The sequence below is a fragment of the Rattus norvegicus genome, chromosome 16 (genome assembly GCF_021556685.1).
Source record: "Rattus norvegicus strain SHRSP/BbbUtx chromosome 16, alternate assembly SHRSP_T2T, whole genome shotgun sequence".
NCBI classification, from domain to species: domain Eukaryota; kingdom Metazoa; phylum Chordata; class Mammalia; order Rodentia; family Muridae; genus Rattus; species Rattus norvegicus.
In genome coordinates, this window is record NC_141549.1 from 289195 (window position 1) to 310233 (window position 21039).

The following is a 21039-nucleotide window of genomic DNA, read 5'->3' on the forward strand; positions in this document are numbered from 1 at the left end:
TTTAACTAGCTTACCCTCTGCCTGCAGGAATCCAGCTTCTTAGCACAAGACTCAAGAGTTGGCTCACCTGCTCTCTTCCCTGAAAAGACCTCTCTGGTTTCTCCAGTCATTGGTATTTCACAATGAAGTAAAGAATATGATTTGAGTAGAGCATGGGAAAGAACAGTTCTAACAGTTACATGGCACCCCTGCTGTGACTCAGGCTCCCCTAGGGCGGGGATCAGCATCCATCACCACCAGATACCTACCCCCCACCACACCCCCATCACTTGCTTGGGACCACACCAGCACTTGGAAGATGCTTAGCAAATCTCATCTGAGCTGAGTTCTAACCACCTCCTCTAACAAACTAACTAACTAACTAACTAACTAACTAACTAACTAACTAACAGTCCCCAGAGCCTGTGCAGAGTATGATGCAGTTTATGATTGCTAGGCCCTTGAGCTCTCCCCTGCTAGCTTTGCAACCTGGGCTGTTCATATAACCAGTGGAAGCCTCTATATATTAATTTTTGGATGTTGTGATAAAACATGATTACCAGAAAAATTTACGGAAGGATGACTTTATTTGGGTTTCTGGTTCCAGAGGGATAAGAGCCCACCATGGTGGGAAGGCATGACAGCAAATGGCAGGCATGATGGTAGAAGCAGAAAGATGAGAGCTCACATCTCCAGCCACAAGCATGAAGCAGAGAGAGAAAACTGAAGGTGAGATGGGCTTCAAACTCTCAAAGACCCCTCTGCCAGTGACATATATATCCCAGCAAAGCCACAGCTCTTAAACCTTCCCAAACAGCACCACCAACCAGGCACTCAGTGATTTAATACCGAAGCCTATAGGGGATGGTTTTCATCCAAACTACCAGCTTGGCTTGTTCATCTCTAATGTGGGAAGACCTTCCTCATGGTAAAATGTTAGCTGAGGACATTCATGGTTCATTGGCCATCTTGCCATATTTTCTAGGCTGGACACCACATCAGCATATATGTGACTCTACCCCACAGAGAATGAGCCAATGGATATTCACAATCCTCCTCTTCTCTCCATTCAGAGGTGGTATAGCTTGCCTAAGAGTGCCTGAAGAGTTGGGGAACACCCTGTGTCTTCTTTTATGGTCAAATATGCTCTTTGGATGAGAGGAAGAGACACCTTCACCTTGTTTTTGGCAGTCCTGGGGACAGAGCCTAGAACATTGTGCATGTTAAGCTAGTTCTTTGCTGTTGAGTTACCCTCCACCCCTTCTCTATTTTCTCGATGGAAAAGCCCTTCATCTTCCCTTTGCTGCTAGTGTTCCAGAGGATAGAAATCCAGGAAAGACGGAGGCTTGGTGATTTGGGTAGAGGATCTTCCTAAGATATTGTCATCTGACTGGGGATGGCCAGAGTTTGGGACGTGCAGGTCCTACCAGGGGGCCAGGAGAGCAGAGGTATGCCAAGGCGACCTTTTATACCTGGGTGATTTGTCTAGCCAGGAAGTAGAAAATGGAAGAGGCCAGGCACTCAGGACCTGTCCTGGCTCCAAGGCAATGGACATGGGGCTGACTCTGGGACCTGAGAATGGCTATGATGGCTTTGATCTAGGTGGCACCAATCAACTGGACACAGTTTGCTATGGGCAAAGACCTCACTGGCCTTGTGGTGGGGCTTTGTTCCTAGACTGGGCAGTGATGTTTGTCTGTCTGTCTACTTCTGGTCAGTCTTAGGGGAGGCAGTCTGGCTTTGGCCTAGATCCCCAGTGCCTTATTTTGTTCTGTGGAAGGTAGGCTGGAGGTGGGCACATCTTTGGATGGAGCAGTGTCTCAGGATGCATAGAGACAGCAGTGACTTCTCTTGAACTGTGTCCATTTTGGGCTGTGCATGGGGCGGGGGAGGTGGGTCCCTTCTGAGCTCAGCAAGCAACAGCTGGTGTGTGACCCTGAAACTTCTCTTTCCTGCTGCAGTAATAGAAGAGGCCCAGGGCTTTTTAGGCACAGGCTTCTCCATCTGCCAGTGTCCCTGGGTGACAGTGTGGAGCAGAGTTCTCCTGCTCATTAAGGCAGCTGAGCAAGGTGTGGGTTTTGTGGCTTAGGCTGGAAATTTGGGGATGATTTTCACAACAAAGACTTGGAAGCCTTGGAAGCCTTAGAAGCCTTGGAAAGCTGGCAGTGATGCTATGAGAAGACACAGATATCATTCAACACTGTGTCACATTCTAGGAACAGAACTCCATACAGATACCCATGACCTTCTTGACTTAGCACATAAGGTATAGATGCCCAGTGTGGCTAAGTAACATACTTAAGGTCATTTTGTTTAGGGGCACAGCCATACCTGATAACCTTTGTTTTAACAGCTTGTGTAAAAATAAATTAGTTTTTTCCAAATAGAGGACTCCATTTGTCTACTGGCTTTGCTGTAGTTCTCAGTAATGTCGTACTTTTACTTTTTTGTATTATTGTTAAGTGAAGTTCAAAGCACCATAGTGAATGGATGCTTAGAGTCAAGCATCTATTGTCAATCAGCAAACACTTAGAAATTGTGAAAGAGCCTACTTTGAAGTGAGAAGGGATTTAAATCATTAGGGAGTAAGTAAAAAAATATTTTATTTTGTGTGTATGAATGTTTTACCTACACAGATGTATTTGCACTCCATGTATGCAGCGCCTGAGGAAGCCAGAGGAGGGCATTAGATCCTCCATAATGGGAGTTGAAGAAGGGTGTGGGCAGCCTGATATGGGATCTGGGAGCTGAATCTGTGTCCTCCAGTGGAGACCAAATGCTCTTAGCTTCTGAGCCAACTCTCCAGATCTGCATCTAGAATTTTGTAAGGATGAACAACAGCAGGAGGCCTCCCCTTTGCTCTATTTTGCAAACAAGAAGCTTTGTATGCTAGAGATTAAACAAATATTGGTGTTGGGTATTTGTAGGCATGTGTGTTCTCCGGTGTGTATTAGTGGTATGCCTTTGGACATGTGTGTTCTGTCTGTGTCCATACATGTTACTTTGACCAACACAAAAACAATTAGCTGAGTTTTTTTTTTAATGACCTTTAATTCTTTTATGGGAATAGTAGTAAAAGTGAAAGAGTGAATAGATTTCACAGAATCATGACTGTTTTACACTATCCTCTGGACTTCTTGAATTTTGTTGAATCCCATTCTCCTAAACCTTTTGTGTTGAATCAGATTATTTTTAGAGTACCAATATTATGTGCCTGCTGCGTCTCAGTGCCTCAGGGGCAAGATACTAGTGACCTCAAGAGGCTTGGAGCTTCTTTGGTTAAAAAGATTAAAAAAAAGCCCCACATCTCTATAGGATAGAGACATTTGGTGAACATATCATAAGAGAATTCTCCAGAAGCCTGGGACCATTCAGAAGAGGGATTTACATCATTTGAGGCTGGGAATCAGGCAGGCCCAGAGAGGGTAAAGTGCCCAAACTCGCTTAGATTGGTAAGGCACTGTAGATCTTGACAGTAGACTTTGGGAGAGGTGGGTCCTAAGGCATAAAATGGGCCAGAAGGATGGGATGAAATTAAACAAATTCTATCAGTTCCACCAGGAAGTTGAAATAAACAAGCCAACTACAGGCTCAGCTCAGGCCTATCACCTGACAGGTGCCAGTCCCTGGGTCCATTTATGGAAGGTGCTTCTACTTATGCCTGGTGTGTGTGGCTACACAGCCTCAGGAACACCCACACCTGTCTCTAGCTTCCCACCTCCCTACAGACTCCCTTCTGCACATGATGAGCTTCGGTCTTTGCACTGCTCTATAGCAGGGGTGCCGCCTGTCAGCCAGAAAGACGTGTTCTCAGCGTGCCATGCTGTGGCCCCACAGAGGCCTGGTTCCAAGAGGATTGAAAATGTAATCACGACAGTTTTTATTAGCAAAAGAACAGCAGGATCCCTTCTGCTGTCCATATGGAGAGATCCCGATGGGTATTCATGAAGCAGTTTGCCACGGGAACAGCCGTGCTTAAAACTCCTCGTCCAATTACCTTTGAACTTGCCTTTTTTTTTTTTTTAAAGCTGTGGTGACTGCTGCTGCTGCATGCAAAATGTCACACATTTTATTTCTACCAGGGAGGGGGAGGAGCTTGCCTTCCTCTGAGTGGGGTTGCCCTGCTGGGTGGGCAGTGGTGATCTAGACAAGACCCCGGGAGTTTGGAGCCTGAGTCTCTCGTGATTAGTGCCACAATGTCCTGCTCAAGCTCATGTGTGCTATATAAAACCAGCCAGCTGACTGGGTCAAACCACAGCTTCTAGAGAGGCCCCTCAGGACTGCTGGGACACTGGTGACAGGTTCAAGAGACACATTGTTCCTGGTTCGTCTGCATGCTGTCTTGATGTAGGACAATTACGACCACACAGCTTGGAATCTTAGAGTCCTGATTCAAACAACTCCCTCTCATTCACCCTAAGTGTACCTAGGAGTACCTGTCAACGACAGACTGGATTCCAGAAAAGGTAGCATGTTTTGTTTCTGGTGGAAAAGAATACAGTGGAAACGAGAACAGAAGTAAGTCCTTTCTGTGTGTAGTTGGTGCCAAGTGTTGGACTTCCTTGGCTTGAAGAGGTTAGGAAAAGAGGATCAGGCCATCTGAAGTCAGTGTTCTGAGTCTGTTGCAACCCACAGCTGAAGGAGCATCCGGCCAGGGCAATACTGCTTGATCATCAGGGCCTTAGAACTGGATGGATCTGCCCTGGCAGCCAGCTCTGGGAAGCTAAGAGGACAGCTGTCATTGTGCCTGCCGCACTGACTACCTTCTGGCTAGAGGTCTGTTTTCCTTGGGGGAATCTATGCTCTCCTGCTTTTAGGGACAGTGGCCATTTGGACTGGTTTTCTTCTGCTCCAGGGGATGCAGTGAACGTCAGGCCCAACATTGATCTGTTCAGGAATGAATCTCCATGGGGCAAGTAAAGACTGATTTAGCCCTTTTATAAAGGGTTCCCTTTTAAGGAAGGGAGGTGAGCTTTGAATGCCTGGGATAGTCACCTAGCTGTCACCTGGGAAGAGGGTGCTAAGCACGCCACCATTTGTACCCAACAGTATTCAAGTGACACCATCTCTGACTTTTGGACCCAGAACAGACAGCCTTTCTTTTTTTGCTTAGTTTGGTGAGAGAACCTTCTGAGCTAAAAGTTTAGGCAGATGATCCTCTTTCTCAAGAGCTGGTAGTCCTCCTGACTTTTCTCCCTCCCTCCCTCCCTCCCTCTCTCCCTCCCCCTCTCTGTTTCTCTTGGTCTTTCTCGGTCTCTGTATCTCTCTGTCTCTGTCTCTCTCTGTGTCTCTGTGTCTCTGTCTCTCTCTCTGTCTCTGTCTCTCTCTCCCTCCCCCCGCTGTTTCTCTTGGTCTTTCTTGGTCTTTCTCTCTCTTTCTCCCTCCCTCCCTCCCTCCCTCCTTCCCTCCCTCTCCTGTTTTTAATACATCACTTAAAACTTCCCCTTCCTGGCCAGGACAGGGTTTCCCACAAAGACTGGAGATAGTTAGCCTCTTCCCCTAGTGTGGTGACCCATATGGCCATGTCAGATGGAGCTGTTGGCAATCCTGGCTCAAGGGAACGGCTTATTAAATCATGCTAATGATCCTGTAGCATACATTTCCAGGGTTGCTCTGCTTCCCATCACTGAAGACAGACCCACCTCAGGTGGGCTTTGGAGTCAGACAACCCTGGATGCTTCTGTCACTGTCATTTCTAGTCAGAGACTTAGACAAATGATTCATTCACCACAGAGCTCAACTCATTGGGGAAATGGGCAACTCAAATCTCTTTCCACAACAGATGAAGAAATGAATGAAAAGAATTCATGCACAGGGAGGCTTAGCCTGGCCAACACCACACGGAGCACTTGTTATTTATAAGAAATCAAGACTGTGAAGGTGCTTTGCTGAGCTTATCTGTTGGTATTTCATCACATTTCTGGCTCTCACCGAGTCTTCCTCTGCTTCATGTCTCCCTCTACAGTGTTCACTGAGGGTTGGGCTAGACCTGCTCTGGACTCTGCTTGTCCAGATGGGGAAGGTCTGGATTCAACTATTTTTGCTTTCTCTTAGACATGGGAAGGTCATGCCTTCAGCTCAGTTCAGTTCGGTCTTCTTGAGAGTCTTTGATCAGAGGGCTGCTGTGTCCTCAAGCTCAGTGTTTCTCCAGAACAATGCTTTAGGGATAAAAGAGAGTAGAAGGGATACCACAGATACCAAGTCTACCATTGGTGTGGAAACTGAACAGATCTGGAACATTCCACAGCATTTTAAAAAAGAAAGACCTGGAAGACTCATTGCCTGGTGTAAAAGCTTACTGTAAAGCTTCAGTTGTCAAAACAGCATAGTAAGGACCTCATGACAGACAAGGGGAGAGAGAGAGAGAGAGAGAGAGAGAGAGAGAGAGAGAGAGAGAGAGAGAGAGAGAATACTGCAAGTTTGTACACAGTTCCAAACATAGATGGGCAATCCACACTGCTGCTTGTTTGTTTGAAGTAAGGTCTTGTTTGTTTCCTTTTTTTGAGAAAGATCTCAAAGGCTAACATGTAGCCCAGGTTAGCCTTGAAACTTATCTACAGCTCAGGATGAACTTGAACCTCTGATCCTCCTGTGTCTGCCTCCCAAGTTGACTTTCATACAGGGAAAGAAAAACTAGGGTCCCAAGCATGCTAGGCAACCATCTGCCAGTTGAACTACGTTCCCCAACCTGGAAGCTAGCAAAAATGGAAGCTAGTCAGTGGAGGAAAACATAGTCTTTTTAAAACAAGTCATGGTGGAGTAATGGAATACCCATATGCAAAAAATGAACTTTGACTCCCAACTTGCATAATTAGGCAATAATTAGGTCAAAATGGATGCTAAATCTAAATGTAAAAAAATCTAGAAGAAAACATTAATGACTGTGGTTTAGGCAAAGTTTTTAAATATAACACCAGGGAACATAATCTGCCAAATGAAAATACCAACAAATCAGACTTTATTCATCTTAAAACCTATTTTTAGTCATTGATACTGTCAAGAGAATAAAGAGACAAGCCATAGACTGGAAGGCACTGCCCATAAATTTTGTTTGATGAAGGACTTGTATCCATAAGTTACAAGGCTTTCAACAAAAATAAAATAACCCCATTGAAGTCAGGGGAAGAGTTGAATAGATATTACACTAGAGAAGAAGGTACATGGATAATAAGATCATGATAAGATGTTAAATATTGTTAGTCATAGGGGAAATGCCCACTGAAGCTAAATAGATAGCCCAGTGGTTCAGACCACTTGCTATTCTTCCAGAGGACCTGGATGCAGTTCCTAGTACTCATATCAGATGGCACACAACCACCTGTAATTCCAGCTCCAGAGGGCCTGACATGCTTTTCTGGACTTTAAATGCACCAGGCATACACATGGTACCCATACCTGACCCCTAGATGCACATGCACACACATAATCAAAAATAAAATCAGCCACACTGAGATACAACTATCCATCCTAACAGAATGGCTGATATTAGAAAGACTGATCTTTCTAGGTATTGGAGAGGATAACTGGTTTATAGGAAAAGAAAGCAGATCAGTGGGGTGTTTGGGGTGAGGGCAAGGGGTTGGCAGAGTGGGAAGGAGGGAATTTTAGAGGATGATGAGTAAGCTCTTTAACTGTGATGATGGCTTCCTAGTTGTCTGTATATGTCAAAGCTTATTAACACACACACTTTAATTATATACAATAGGTTGCATGTCAGTTATTGATTAATAATGCTGATTTTTAAAGAAATGAGAGGGGTCTAGCTCTCCCCCTAGCACCTGGAAGGGAAAAGACAGCCCAACACAGAGGCTGGCCTGTCTGGAAGAACAGGAGCAGGCCCTGCACTGCTGCATCCCATGATGCCTCAGCATCATGCAAAACTCACCTCTCCTCTGCAGCCTCTGTTGGAGCACACTCTTCCCACCTGTCCAGTCAGCTCTCTTAAGATTCTGCTTGTCCTTCTTGATCTAGGAGAGCACTTTGTCAAGTCCATGGAGCCTTCCAGAACTGTACACCTACCAGTACTGCCTTCGCCCTCTGCATGGGGACAGCATTTCTTTTGTATGTTTCTCCAAGATCATCGATGATGGTTCTTACCCAATAGAAGACAGACATAGAAACTGCTGTCATGGCTCTCTGGAGACTTCCTCTGACACAGACTTATAATAATTTATTCCTTTTGAATATTTATTTATTTGTGTGTGTGTGTGTGTGTGTGTGTGTGTGTGTTAAATTCACACATGTGTAGGTGTACGAGCCCTTGTGTGTATTTGTGGAGGCAGGAGGTCCACATCAGAGGTCTTCCTCATTTATCTTCTGCCTTAATTCTGAGGCATGGTCTCTCACTAAACCAATCCCCTAGGGTTCTTCTACCTCTGCTCCTGTGCCCAACACCAGGGTTATACATGGATACATCCACACCTGGCTTTTACTTGTTTGCTGGGGTTGAAGTCAGGTCCTTGCAAGGCCAGCACTTTACCCACTGAGCCAGCTCAGAGTCCCTCACAGGTGTAACTGCTTTCCTTGCTCCCTTCAGAGGGGGGGAAAGCATGTATATATTGTCTCTGTAGCAAACATAACCCCACCTTCCATGAAAGAAAGTACACAAGCTTCTCTTTGCCCTTACCCAAACACTTACAAAGTGCTCTGCATTCTCTCCAAACCATAAATCCATGTACTCTGCTCTCTACTCCAGTTAATGTTACTGCAAAACCTTGTTTTTAGCTTCCCAGGCTCTCTTGACCCTTGCGGCTTTTTCTCAACCTAGCACCCAGCTGATCCTACAGTTCCACAGGCAGATGCTATGTCCATGCACAAACCAAATTCTATACTCTCCCAATGGTGTTGAGATTAAAACTAAATCCTCTGGCAGGGGACAACACAGTTGGGCTGGGCCAAATTCCTGCTGTGCTGCCTCACCTGGCTCTAGCCACAGTTACTGACCTAGCCTTATCTGTCTCAAGCAGGCTCTGACTCTCCCATCTCAGGGCTGTGGCACAGACTTGTCCCTCGCCTGGAGACACTGTCCCTTTCTTTGTTTAGTTTACTGAAGCAATGGGTTGTCAGTTTCCAGCACTGGGATCTTGAGAAATACTTGTTGAATGAATGAATGAATGAATGATTCTCAAGGCAGCTTTGAGGGCTGGCTCTTTGCTGCCTCCTTTGTACTTTTGACCTGGACATGAAGTTCTATTATTTTATAGTATAATGCACATTTCTGAAGCCAGGCTGACTCTTACCACAGTGTATACTTAACATGGCCATATCTTTTGCTTCACAAAACTGCCCCCTTAGTAATTCACTCTTGCAATGACACATTATGTGGAAACATGAGTACCAGTCATATCTTTGTGTTGTCTGTTAAATGACTGAGGGCCTGTGACTCTTGGTTTCTGGAAACGTCTGTCTGGTTTCTCAGTTATGGCACCTGCTTTATGATCTCACTTCTGTTGATAAGTAAGAGTTATTGTACCATCTCTTTGTGGAGTTTCTCCTTAACTCAGACCCTGAGCTTTCTACAGGCTGATGTAATGTTTCACCCTTAACTCTGAGGACTCAGATTGAGCACAGGAAGGAAGAGAGAAGATTCCCGATTCCTGGCCCTCCTCAGGAATGCCCCAAACATCTGATAGTGCAGCTGTGGTACTTTTGGAACATCTCTGACCTCAAGCACCAGTTGTGCTTTGATACCCCTGAGTTCCAGGCTGGGCCTCAGAGCCCTTTGGTGTCCATTGGATAGCCAAGGATCCTGAACCCTCTTTGGTATGCTGTCTGATTCTAGTCCCCACGATTTTTACGTTATCCAGTGAATGATCTCTCCACATTCCACCTCACATCATTCTATGCCACTCTGAACCATGGATGACTCACCTGAGCAGGTGCTTCACTTCACTGCATTCAGGAGTTCACAGAATCAAGAGCCTTTGAGGCTCAGCTCCCACCACTAGCCCTGGGCCTCTGGATATCTGTGTTGATGCTTGGTGAGGGGTTCCTGATGGTCAGCAACACAAGCCAGGTCAGACTGGGTCATGCTTGGGCAACTTGACCTCTCTCACAGGCATAACTTCCTCATCTGTAAAAAGAGGATAACAAACCCAGCTTGTTGGATAATTAAAACCGAAGGCTGAAATGAATGGATGCAATTGCTCTAATTACCTAACTGTGGCTAACTGAGGCCACAGTAGGAGCAGGGGCAAACCTTTGGTGGTACTTGAGGGAAGAGTGGGGCAGGAAGAAGACATACCGATAGCATGGGCATATTAACAGGCAACTGAAACAAAGTCATCATTTTAGCAACTGGCCCATCGTAGATGTGTACTTGACACAGGTTGGAATGTGTGCTCAGTATTTAGCATGGAGTAGGAAAGACCACTAGTTAGTACTTGAGTGAGGAGTATTACTGGTATGTGCTCCTAACTGCTGATAGACATGGGCTTTCATTTTAAAATTATCTAATATTTAGTATTTATCAGGTTTTTAAAATGTTTGCTTGTTTTTAGTGTTAATACCATCCACTACCTAAGTCAATGTCAAGCAGCCAGTGTTTCTTGCTCCACTGTTGTGCCATCATGTAGAATTCCCATCAATTAGCAGTAGTATTTCTAAATAAACTCAAACTATATACAGCAGAGTAAAATCTAGCAAATCACTATAAGTGTTTCTACTTTGTATGTTTGTATATGAGCGGGTAGGTTGAAAGCATCAGCATCAGGTGTCTTTTTTTTTTTTTTCCTACGGCACATACAAACCCTGGATTTATTGTTGCCTTTTAAGTCCATGTAGTAAAACCCCGCTGACAGGTGTGAACAAATGGACTAATGTGCCGTCTAGAAGCACATCTATATTATTCCATGTGAACCAAGGACCCGGGCTCTATTGTCAAAGTAGTTATGATTAAAGAGTAAACAACAACGATAACAGAAACAAACAATAACAACAAAAACCACAAAAAAAATAAAGCTTAGAATTGAAGGCAGCCTTTTACCCAGATTTCTCAACAGTTTACCAGAATTCTGTGGGTCATTGACTCTTTATGGCTAATTTATACCTGGACTCAGCCAAAAGCCTCCGGATTGAAATGGTACTCAGAAATTGACTTTTGAAACAACCTAAATGTCTCTGTGTGCTTCCTGTGCCCAAATTTAATTTCAAACAAAGAGCAGGCATATTATAAATATGACTGACTTGGTTCGAGCACTCCTGTTGAACTGGAGAAAACATTTTCACCCCCACCCCATCCGCAAGGAAAGGCGTGTCAGTGGTGAGTGCCTCTGTGTGTGTATAATATATACATAGGCACACAGATGCAGATCTAGACAGGTAGCTATATAGATACATAATCTCTCAAAAAAGGCAGTAACAAAAATAACAAACTATGCTTGCATTGTGGCAGCAGAATAAGACAGTGTCAGAGTGAAGGGGAAATGGGTACAACCTATCCAGGTTTAAATGACTATGATGCTAGCTTAACTTTACCACCTTGCTTGTAACCCCCAACAGACAGCCTTCCTGTGAGGGAGGACCCCTCACACAGACGCTCTGAAGAGGGAGGACCCCTCACAGATGCCTTGTGTTTGAATCAGTCTGCACTATTCAGAACACCAGCTCTGCTGGTGGAGATTGTGGGTTTGCAGGGACATCTAAGCTTTCATTAAACTGGAAAGCAATCGAGTCTTTATGTCTACAAATTATACATTTAATAGTTCCACAAATTTGGCAGAGTTTGTGATGACATCTAGGATGTTTTCACCAAATCGTAGACGTAAATATGGAAGTCGTCATCAAACTTGATGAAATAGACAGAGGGCTTGGCCTCTACTTGATGGATGACCATGCCAGTCCTTTTCGAGCCGTCTTCTTTGGCATATTCCACTTGCTTGCCTACCAGGCTGTCCACAACTTCTCCTGGCTCCCTTTCTGCTGGAGGTGAATCATTGGAATCGGGCATAATGCGGAGGTCGCCTTCTTTGTAATCATCTAGGAGCTGGTACATGTACAAGACAGGGTCTTTCTCATAGGTGATGTAAAACCATGTGTTCATGACAGGTGCCCGTGCCAAGACCATCCCCCTCCACTCATCTTTAGAGCCATCCTCTGTTTCAAACATTTGCTCCACCGCTTTGCCAATCATTGTGTCCGCTAAGTGTGCATCGCTAATCCGAGATGTTGCAACTCTGTCAGGGAGGACTTCAAGTGCAGAGACTCTGTCATCCTTGTTCAGCTCTAGTCCATAGACACAGTCAAATCCATCGTACTTTATGAGATACAGGGAAGGGTTCACAGGCACCTGGTCCAGGACAGTCCCCTTCCACTGGGTGACAGGGCCGTTGCCCTCTCTCCACCCATGCTGGATCCTGCAGCCTACGATGTTCCGCCGGGGCTGGGACACAGGTTTGCTTGGTCCCACACTGGTCCGATGTTTTTTATGAGATGTCCTCTTCTTCATCATGTTTGCAGAGACTCCAGCATGGCCTGCATCAGCTCTGGACCGCTGGCCAGGTGTCTTCCCGAATGGGGTCTTCATTCATCTGCATCTATGTGAGCAGCAGAGCTGCTGGACTAGGGTGAAAATCCAATGTTCTCAGTTGAGGCTGCCCACAGGTCAGTGTTCTTGTTAATCCACCATCCAGGTGTCTCCTTTACAAGTTCAGCAAAAACACATGGAATCCTAAGCACTCATCCGTGCAGGAAGCCGCTAGGGACCGCGACCCCCGGCGCTCTTTTTTTTTTTTTTGGTTCTTTTTTTCGGAGCTGGGGACCGAACCCAGGGCCTTGCGCTTCCTAGGTAAGCGCTCTACCACTGAGCTAAATCCCCAGCCCAATCAGGTGTCTTTCTAGTCTCTACTTTCTCTGCTGGGACATGATCTCTCCCTGAACATGGGGTCAAGGACTTCCCTAGGCTGGCGGGGACCCATTCGTCTCTACCCATCAGCATTGGGTTTACAAGCACACACTACTGTGGCCAGCTTTTTAGGAAGGCACTGGGCATCCTAACTCAGGTCTTCATGCTTGTGTGGCAAGCATTTTGCTGACTGATTCATCTTCCCAGGCCATTTCATTTTTAACACACATAATCTAGTTTTCAATAGAGTGTTTAACTATTTAATTGGCTTGCCAAATTTTCTGAAGTTTAGCAAGTGCCTCTTGAGAGCTGTCTCCAGGTCACTGTGATCAAAGACTAGTCTATCCTCTAAAATACTAACTATACCTTTTCTGTCTTATGATTTTGGACTTGAGACTTCTCTTAGTGTCTTTACTTCTTCCTTATAGCTGGCTTCCCCCTCCCCCACTTCCCGCTTGTGGATTTCTTATTCCAGGCAGACAGTCTCCAACCAAGGAGAATATTGGGTACTCAGGTTCTTGTACCTTCCCATCTGTATAGTTTATTAACTCCTAGGGTGGATGGAGCCTGGTGGAACGTTAGGTTGGGAAAGAGAAGACAGTGGGAAGGGAGAACCGTGCTGTGGGGTGTGGGAGAGAGAAAGGGTTATGTCTCTTCTCGGGCCAAGAGAGACGCCGCTGCAAAGGAAGGTTTGCCTCTTTTTGGCAGTTGTTGGCTCCCTTGACTCTTGCTTGGCTGCTGTCCTCAAGAGTTTCAGCTGTTAAAGCTGCTTGCCAAATGAATACCTGCCCCCAAATGTACAGAAATCTCTCCTGCCAAATTTGATCCTCCCATCAGAGATAAACGTTTACTGCTGGCTGGTGCAACCGAAATCAAAGCATGAACGGTGGCTCTGGAGTGGGAAACTCAGTCTCTTGACATCCTGCCACTCTGAATATCACAAAGTTATCAAATGACTGAAAGGACCAAAGTGGCCTGGGGAGAGACATCAGTAAGCTATCCAAGGACCTGGGTGTGGTGTCAGTACTCATGTAAACAACCTGGGTATGGTAGTGCATTTGTGAATAATCTCAGTGTTGAGGAAACAGAGACAGGAGGATCACGGGCTGACCAGCCAGGAAGTAAAGCTCAATTGATGGCCTCCAGACCAATATGAAATCCCGTGTCAAAGTGGGTGGGCTTTGCTCCTAAGGATGACATCTGAGGTTGTTCTCTGGCCTCTACACATGCTGAACACAGGGTGTCCCATTCAGCTTCTCAAGAGGCAGGTCTGCCATCAAGCCTTTATTTCAGGGACATCTCCTTGGAGAGGCCCATTCAAGGGCCAAAGGGGACATAATTTGAAAATAGGAATGGCCTCATGTTTGTGTTCAGAATGAGAAAAAAAGGAGAAAAGGAAAGCTAGATTTAGAAGATAGTAAATAGTTTAAAGAACAAAGACTTACGGCTGTGCCTATAGTTTAGATGGTAGAGCATTTGCACAGCAGGTCTGTAATCCCAGCACTTGGGAAATAAAGACAGAAGAATCAGAAGTGCAAGATCATCCTTGGCTATGTAATGAATTTGAGGCTAGTTGGGCTACAGAAAAGTCTGTCTCAAAAAAACATATAACAAAAAGCAAACAACAAGGGCAACAGCAGTAAATACAGTCTTTAGAACAAACTGACATTATTCAAACTCAGAATTTAAATGCTTTCTACTTGCATGACCTGTGGACCTTGGTCTTGTTAGTCACCATCACAGATGAGTCACAATAGGTGTTTCTGGTACTTTGTCCCCGTTGGTTAGCTCTCTCCATTCCTCAGTGGTCCTGGGGACTTGTCACAACCACCTGTTGTTAGGGTGCAAGTGACAGGCCAATTGACATTGGGAGCTGCTGTTCCTATAGAGAATAAACCCCCCAGTTCCCTCCATCCTGTGTGATGGCAGAGGCATGCTCATAGATCCCCAGGGAGCCTCAGCAGATGGAGCCTCACACATCCACAGTAAGGAGGGCCTCCCTAACACCCTCTCATAAACTACTTTCCTGCGTCCTTTCTCTCCTCACCCTGATTGGCACCTTCTGAGGCTATCCTACAAACAAACTTCCTGCTTGAACCTGGCCCCTGGCCTCAGCATCTCCTGGAAGAATCTGATGTAAGGAAGTTCAGCACCTTGGGAGTTTGGGACGTAAATAAAAGGAATACATAGAGTCCATTTAGGGAAAAATAAAATATGTGGAGAGAGACTCCTGGCAGGGACTTGAGTAGGTATTGGGCTCTGTTCCATCTCTTTCTATGACCTGCTCAAGAAGGGACAAACACAGTAAAACCATCTTTTCTCAAGTTCTCTCCTGATCTCCCAAGAGCAAGTGGTATCCTGTCCACATGTGGAGTGGGCAAGTGGCTATCTGCAGAGTGGTCTCCCTCGCTGGTTGGAACCCCAGCCTAAGCAGGGAGTGAAACTCTCCACCCATGGGGGTAGAAGAGGAGCCTCTGGGAGTTCTTTTGGGGGCTAAACAGACTCAAGGATTAATTAGCTAATGCCTGTGGAGTGCCTAGGAATGTCAAGTACTGAGTGTGAAGTACCATCATTGAGATGGCTTCCCCTCTTTAAGCCCTCCATGAGAGATTTGTCGATTGCCACGTGTGGAGGAACGGCTGCTGCATCTCCAGTTGGGGCTCTCAACCAGGCAAATATTTATGGTTTGTATCAGGCACTAAGGGATGCACAGCTTCCAGAGGCTGTGCTCACAGCTCCCTCCCAGCTGCAGCGGATGTTGGCTTAGGGAGGAGTTTGGGATGATGGTTCTTCCAGGGTGTCCATTTTGAAGCTATGCCACCCAGAACCCTTAGCCTTATGCCATCTTGTTCTCCAGTGTGTGTAACCACGGCTAGAGGTCAGCCAGGAGTCTTTCCTTCATCATGAATCCAGGGGTCTGAAGGTGTGCTCCCTCCCAAGGTCCTCTTCTCCTATTGAGGCTGACGCTACAGCCCTCCCTAACATCCAGGCATCTTTACTCTCCATTCATCTTAGTTTGGGTTTCTATTGCTGTGATAAGACACCATGACCAAAAGCAACTTGGGGAGAAAAGAGCAGATTTCACCTTATAACTCTCAGGTCATGTTTCATCAGTAAGGGAAGGCAGGGCAGGAACTCAAGGCAGAAACATGGAGGCAGGAGCTGAAGCAGAGGCCGTAGAGAATGCTGCTTACTGGCTTGTTCCTTATGGCTTGCTCAGCCTTTCTTATACTACTCTTATACCCCTCTCCCATTCCCCATCCAAGGGTGGCACCAACTATATCAAGCATTAATTAAAAACATACCTGACACTTGCCTATAGGGAGGCATTTCTCAGTTTAGAGTCCCTCTTCCCAAATGACTCTGGGTTGTGCCAAGTTGATATAAAACTGACCAGAATGCTAACCCAGTGTCCAGATACCTCCCAGACTGAACTCATTCTGCTGCCACAGCCTTCTCTTTCCCACTCCATTGCCACTGCCCTGACTCAGCCTCCGGACCTCTCTCTGACTTATTGCTTTCACCTCCTGGACCACTCCTAGCCTTTAGTGTACTCCTCACATAGCCCGTGAAAGCTCATTCTGAAACTCAGTTCCAGAATCCTTTCTGTAATCAACATTCCTAGCTCCACACCTACGTTTGGAGACAGATAGCTTCTTGTGTCTTTTGCCATAGCAGTATGGTCTGTGTTGTGAGAGAGGTTTGGATTTGATGAGGAACAGAGAGCTGGCCTCCTGCCTCCTGTGTCGATGCTGTCGTCATTGAGGCAGAGATTCTTCTGACAGCTGAAGTGGCTGTAAGATAGCTTACCCACATCAGCACCAGAGAGGCTTACATACAGCCCCAGGTTGCTTGCTGTCTGGCTGTTAATGTAACAAAGAGTGGGTGGGAGACATCGTCTTTTCCTGCATTCTTAACACACACCCCCGCCCCCGTGTCAGCAAATTTAGTTGTTCAGTCCTTGCTGAAGTAACAAACTTTTGTCTTCTGGGATCACTATGAAGGCTATGAAGATGGGCTATGATTTTACCATAGGTTCATGGGATGTCATAGCCAGTGTGGGATTCTGTGGAATCAATGTCTGCCTGAAGTTCTCCAGTCTCTTCCCTATTCCTGGCAGGCTTGGCCAGGGAGACCAGATGTGGAGACTGAGATTCTCTTTGGACAAATAGGAACTCAGACAGACAACATGTCATTGCCTCCTTGTGGCTTTGCAAGATGGGGATCTAAAGTTCTGGGATAGTGAGGGGGATGTCTCTGTAGGAAATAGGGGCAGTGTGGTGCTAGTCAGATGTTAGCTAGCAGGATAGCTGACAGCACTGGATCCACTTTGGGTTGCTTCTTCAAGAAATCACAGTGAGGTATCCTTTTCCTCTCAGGGTTAGGCCTGATGCCACGGTTGTATACAACAGAGCTCCTGGAATTGAGGTTCTTTGGGTTTGTATCAGTTCTGAAGTTAATAAGATAAAGGCTCCTGTCAGATACAGCCTTCTGGTGAGTTTTATTTGGTCTGCCATTTTAAAACAATGTTTTCACAGAAAAGTTCACGTCTGCTTTCTTTTTTAAAAAAAAATAGGGGAGGAGAGGAAAGGAGGGGGGAGGGAGAAGGGGAAGGGAAGGAAAAGGAGGAGTCAGCGTAGGAGGAACTGGGTTTCTTATTCTTCTAAGACAACAAATGGGGAGTTGGGATCAAGTGACTGCTGCTGTAGACGAGGGGGATCTGTGGATCATGGGAATCACCTGTGTGCTGTTACTTATCTTCTGTCCTGGGCTGATGTCACAGCCAAGGAAAATATCCTGATCCAGTGGAGAACCTTTGTGACTAAGATATGAGAGCAGAGTGATGCCATCCAGCTGTGTGTACTCACATGATAGAATGTCAGAGTTGGCAAAGCTCCCGTTGGACTTTCTTCCTGATTCTCTTACCAGAGACTTAGATCGGGAAGGGAACCTGGAGCTGACTAGAGATGCACTCAAGGTTCCCTCATGAGTGATGGCACCAGAGACCAAACCTCAGATCTCTTCACCCACAATCAGGAGTCTTTCTGGTTACCAGAGTATCTTTGTCTCCCCCCTTTCCTTCCCTCATTCATGGCTCTCTTGCAGACAGGGGAAAGATTATGATGAGGACAGCTGAGCAATAAATGGGAGGGGAGAGGCCCAGAGCTGCTCAGGATAAAGGCTGAATGCTGGAGCGTTCAAAAGCCACTGGGCACTGAGTGAATGAAGCCATGCCTGTCTCCGTTGCCTGGGTACTCTTTATACATCACATAATACCATTGTTCAGTCAGAACCTGGGGCTGGAATCTTCAGGCTTCACAGGTAGCCAGCTCAGCAGCAAGACAGGGAGTGGGAAAGGACGGAACGTTTCAGCTTGAGAACAGCAGCTGTATAATAGAGCCAGGCTGGTTTGTCTCTGGGCCCCACTGTCCCTTCTCCCACCTCGAAGTAGCAGCATGAATCAGTTCACTGCGGCAATGGTCCAGGCGATGTGACTTGAATTCTCATCAGCTACCTGATTGCAGTCCCTGGATGTGTGAGGCACAGGATGTGCCTGGCATACCAAACGTCGTCCTGGTGCTACGGCTCCTGCTAGTGAAGGCAGAGCAGGGCATCCTTCAAGGCCAGCACTGGTCTTTATCTTGTCTGAGTCTCTGGGACAGTCCAAAATTCTAGAACTGCTTTTGATAGCCCCCCCCAGCCCCCACCCCACCCCATCTGTCTCAAAGATGCCCTGACAAGGCCCTGTGTTTCCTAACAGACAAAGGATGGAAAGGGGATGGATTGTACGCAGTCTAGAGGCTGCTGTTACTAATATATTATTCTGACACACAATGAACTGCAAAATTTCCTCGAAATGAAGAGCTTGGATCTTAGGAGGGTCTGCATAGCTCCAACAGAGTTCAGCCCTGTGCAAACCTTGCCCTTGCTGAAGAGCTAGGGACACCGGGCTCCCCACAATGGTCCCAAGGTGTTTGGTACTTGGGGATGGCACCTACTGAGAAGATGCACCTACCCAGCCAGGACCCAGTTTAGGGACAGTAGGACAACAACACTCTTGTATGGGGATTGGGGGTGGGGATTCACAAAACCTCCCAACAGAGCACTCAGAACAACAATCCTTCAAAAATGGTGGCGCTTATCCTCTTCTGACAAAGGACTGAGTGGAACTCTCCCCGGAGGTGGGATGAAGCACACATTGCCTTTTATCTCCCCTTCCCTTTGAGAGGGGAGCCGGCTGGTGCAGAGCGTGGTGGGGAGCCATAGAGAAGGCACTCTGGAATGAAAAGCATAATCTCTCGCTCCCAAACCAGGAGGGGAGGTAGCTTTCATCCTCCCACCCCCACCCCGTGTGTGCGTGTGTGCGAGGCTCTCCATCCTGGAGGCATCTGAATGGGAGTGAGGGCTTGGAAGGATGCTACACAATGCAACACTATATTGCCTCTCCCCAGGAGCCCAGAGCAGGCCAGGGGTACACAGCATCTAACTTTGAAACCAAGCCTCCAATCAGCGATTTAAATAAGAAATATAATCTCATTGAACACCAAGAGCTGTTGCTCGGAGACGCTTCCATTTACAAGGCACTTGAAGAAAGTCCCCAAGCCTCCAGTTTATCAGAACAGCCAGCTTTGGACTATTTCCCGGCAAGAGAGATGCTGGGAGGAGGATGGGGAGCTGGAGTGGCTGTTAGGAATCCAGGCTGCAGGCAGCTCGCTCTCTCTCTCCCCTCCCCTCCCCTCCCCTCCCCTCCCCTCCCCTCCCCTCCCCTCCCCTCCCCTCCCCTCCCCTCCTCTCCCCTCCTCTCCTCTCCTCTTGGGTGCCCTTGTCTCACTTTGGGAAAGGAAGCATTAGCTTCATTTAGGATTTCTTCCCTTCCAGCCAAGAGCCAAAGTGCACCTTGTGTATGTGGACCATATTGGGGGAGGGCATCAAGAGGTGGAGAGGAGGGTCTCAGCCTTACCCAGTGTGCCACGAAGGAGATGCTCACTGCTGACTTCCATCATGCTTCTGAGAGCTACCCGTCAAGGCCACCTTTCCGCAGCCTGGCCATAGAGCAGAACTCTATCTGCAGTGTACTTCAGCTACAGGAGCTAGAGGGGAGAGGGCCGTAGAAGACAATGCTTAGCTATATCCACAGTGGTAATAACCATACTTAGCTGTGTTGACGTCACCACAGTGGTGCTAAGCACTCGCTTTATGAAGTTTGTCTCACAGAACCTCCATAAGAGCCACAGGCATCTGTCTTTGCCATCAGTAGATGTGGAACCTGACACCCGAGGAAGTTTGCCTACTCACCCGTGGCTTACAGGCACTTTGAAGGTACTGCAATCACATTGAACACAGACCTCTTCCAGCCTTTCTCTGCATAGGCTGTGGTGAATGGCACACACACTTGGGTAGTGGGCAGGAACTTGCAGTGTTAGCACATCTTTGGTCTTTGCTCAGAGGAGGACAATCTTGACCAAAGCCATCTGTGGACCTCAGCTCAGGGTGAGCAGCTGGACAGCTCTTCCCAGATTTCAGGACTCTAGGCCTCCTTCCTCCTGGTATGTGAGACAGCACAGAATGCTGGGGTCCTGCCCTCTTTCACCTCACCCAGACTATTGATGGCTATCACTAGGTCTCACTGTAAATGGTTCTTGAATCTGGAATCCAAGCCTTTTTGCCATATTCCTGTTCTCCTTCGGGGGACCTAGTTTCCTGCTTGTGTCCAGCAGGGTTCTTCTCTTGGGAGTCTAGAGACTTTACCAGAGAAGTTCGAGTCTGCTGCTGACCCCTATGTAGGCATCTTGGCCACCTCTCCACAGTTCATACTCCTGGCCTGACTACCATTCTTACACCATGGTCTTGCCTCACACCGAGCAGAATGTCATCCTGGTCCTGCTGCCTGGCAACCCTTGCTCCTTGGGCAGATTCAGCCTAAGTGGGTCTCCCTGGGCACTGTGGCCTCAATAGCTCAGTCCTGGCAACCTGACTGGAAGGACAAGAAAATGAAGAAAGGACAGACACATATATAGAGAAGTGGGGATCAGGAAGGCCATACTTACCAGCACCAGCTACACAAAACCCTGGACTATCAGTGTGTTTAGCAGGAGGAGCAGCTAGCTAGTCTTGGTAGGACTTAGTAGGGGAATCTGTCTCAGGCTGTAGTTATCTGAGAGGAGGAAGTTTGATCATAAATACTCATACTGGGAGCAGAGGAAGGTTTTGTCACCCCT

General features: G+C 46.8%; 1 protein-coding gene, 1 long non-coding RNA gene and 1 pseudogene across 13 annotated transcripts in view; 1 reads left to right on the forward strand and 2 right to left on the reverse strand.

The window, feature by feature from the left end:
• Positions 1-21039, forward strand: part of LOC134482310 (uncharacterized) — a 445899-nt gene that overhangs the window by 61255 nt on the left and 363605 nt on the right. Inside the window, exons 7-9 of one of the 9 annotated variants that reach the window (XR_015639601.1) lie at positions 28-112; positions 587-708; positions 965-2360. The exons of the other annotated variants lie outside the window; for them this stretch is intronic. The gene's annotated coding sequence lies outside the window, so the exon portion shown is untranslated. Of the gene's footprint in view, positions 1-27; positions 113-586; positions 709-964; positions 2361-21039 lie in introns of those variants that run through there. 9 annotated transcript variants of the gene reach the window in all.
• On the reverse strand, positions 5771-20644 carry LOC102551656 (uncharacterized). 3 transcript variants are annotated; one of them, XR_015639609.1, is made up of 7 exons: positions 20117-20644; positions 19782-19911; positions 17689-18412; positions 14530-14651; positions 9850-10051; positions 7865-8016; positions 5801-6137 (listed from the first exon to the last, which is right to left on the reverse strand). It is a non-coding gene; the product is annotated as an uncharacterized LOC102551656 (long non-coding RNA). The 3 variants fall into 3 exon arrangements; XR_015639610.1 differs by lacking the exons at positions 19782-19911; positions 20117-20644 and having other exon boundaries at positions 5771-6137; positions 7865-8071; positions 17689-18059; XR_015639611.1 differs by lacking the exons at positions 19782-19911; positions 20117-20644 and having other exon boundaries at positions 5789-6137; positions 7865-7946; positions 17689-18037.
• On the reverse strand, positions 11661-12565 carry LOC120097510 (spindlin-1-like; annotated as a pseudogene). The gene has a single exon (XR_015639599.1). The product of XR_015639599.1 is annotated as a spindlin-1-like (transcript).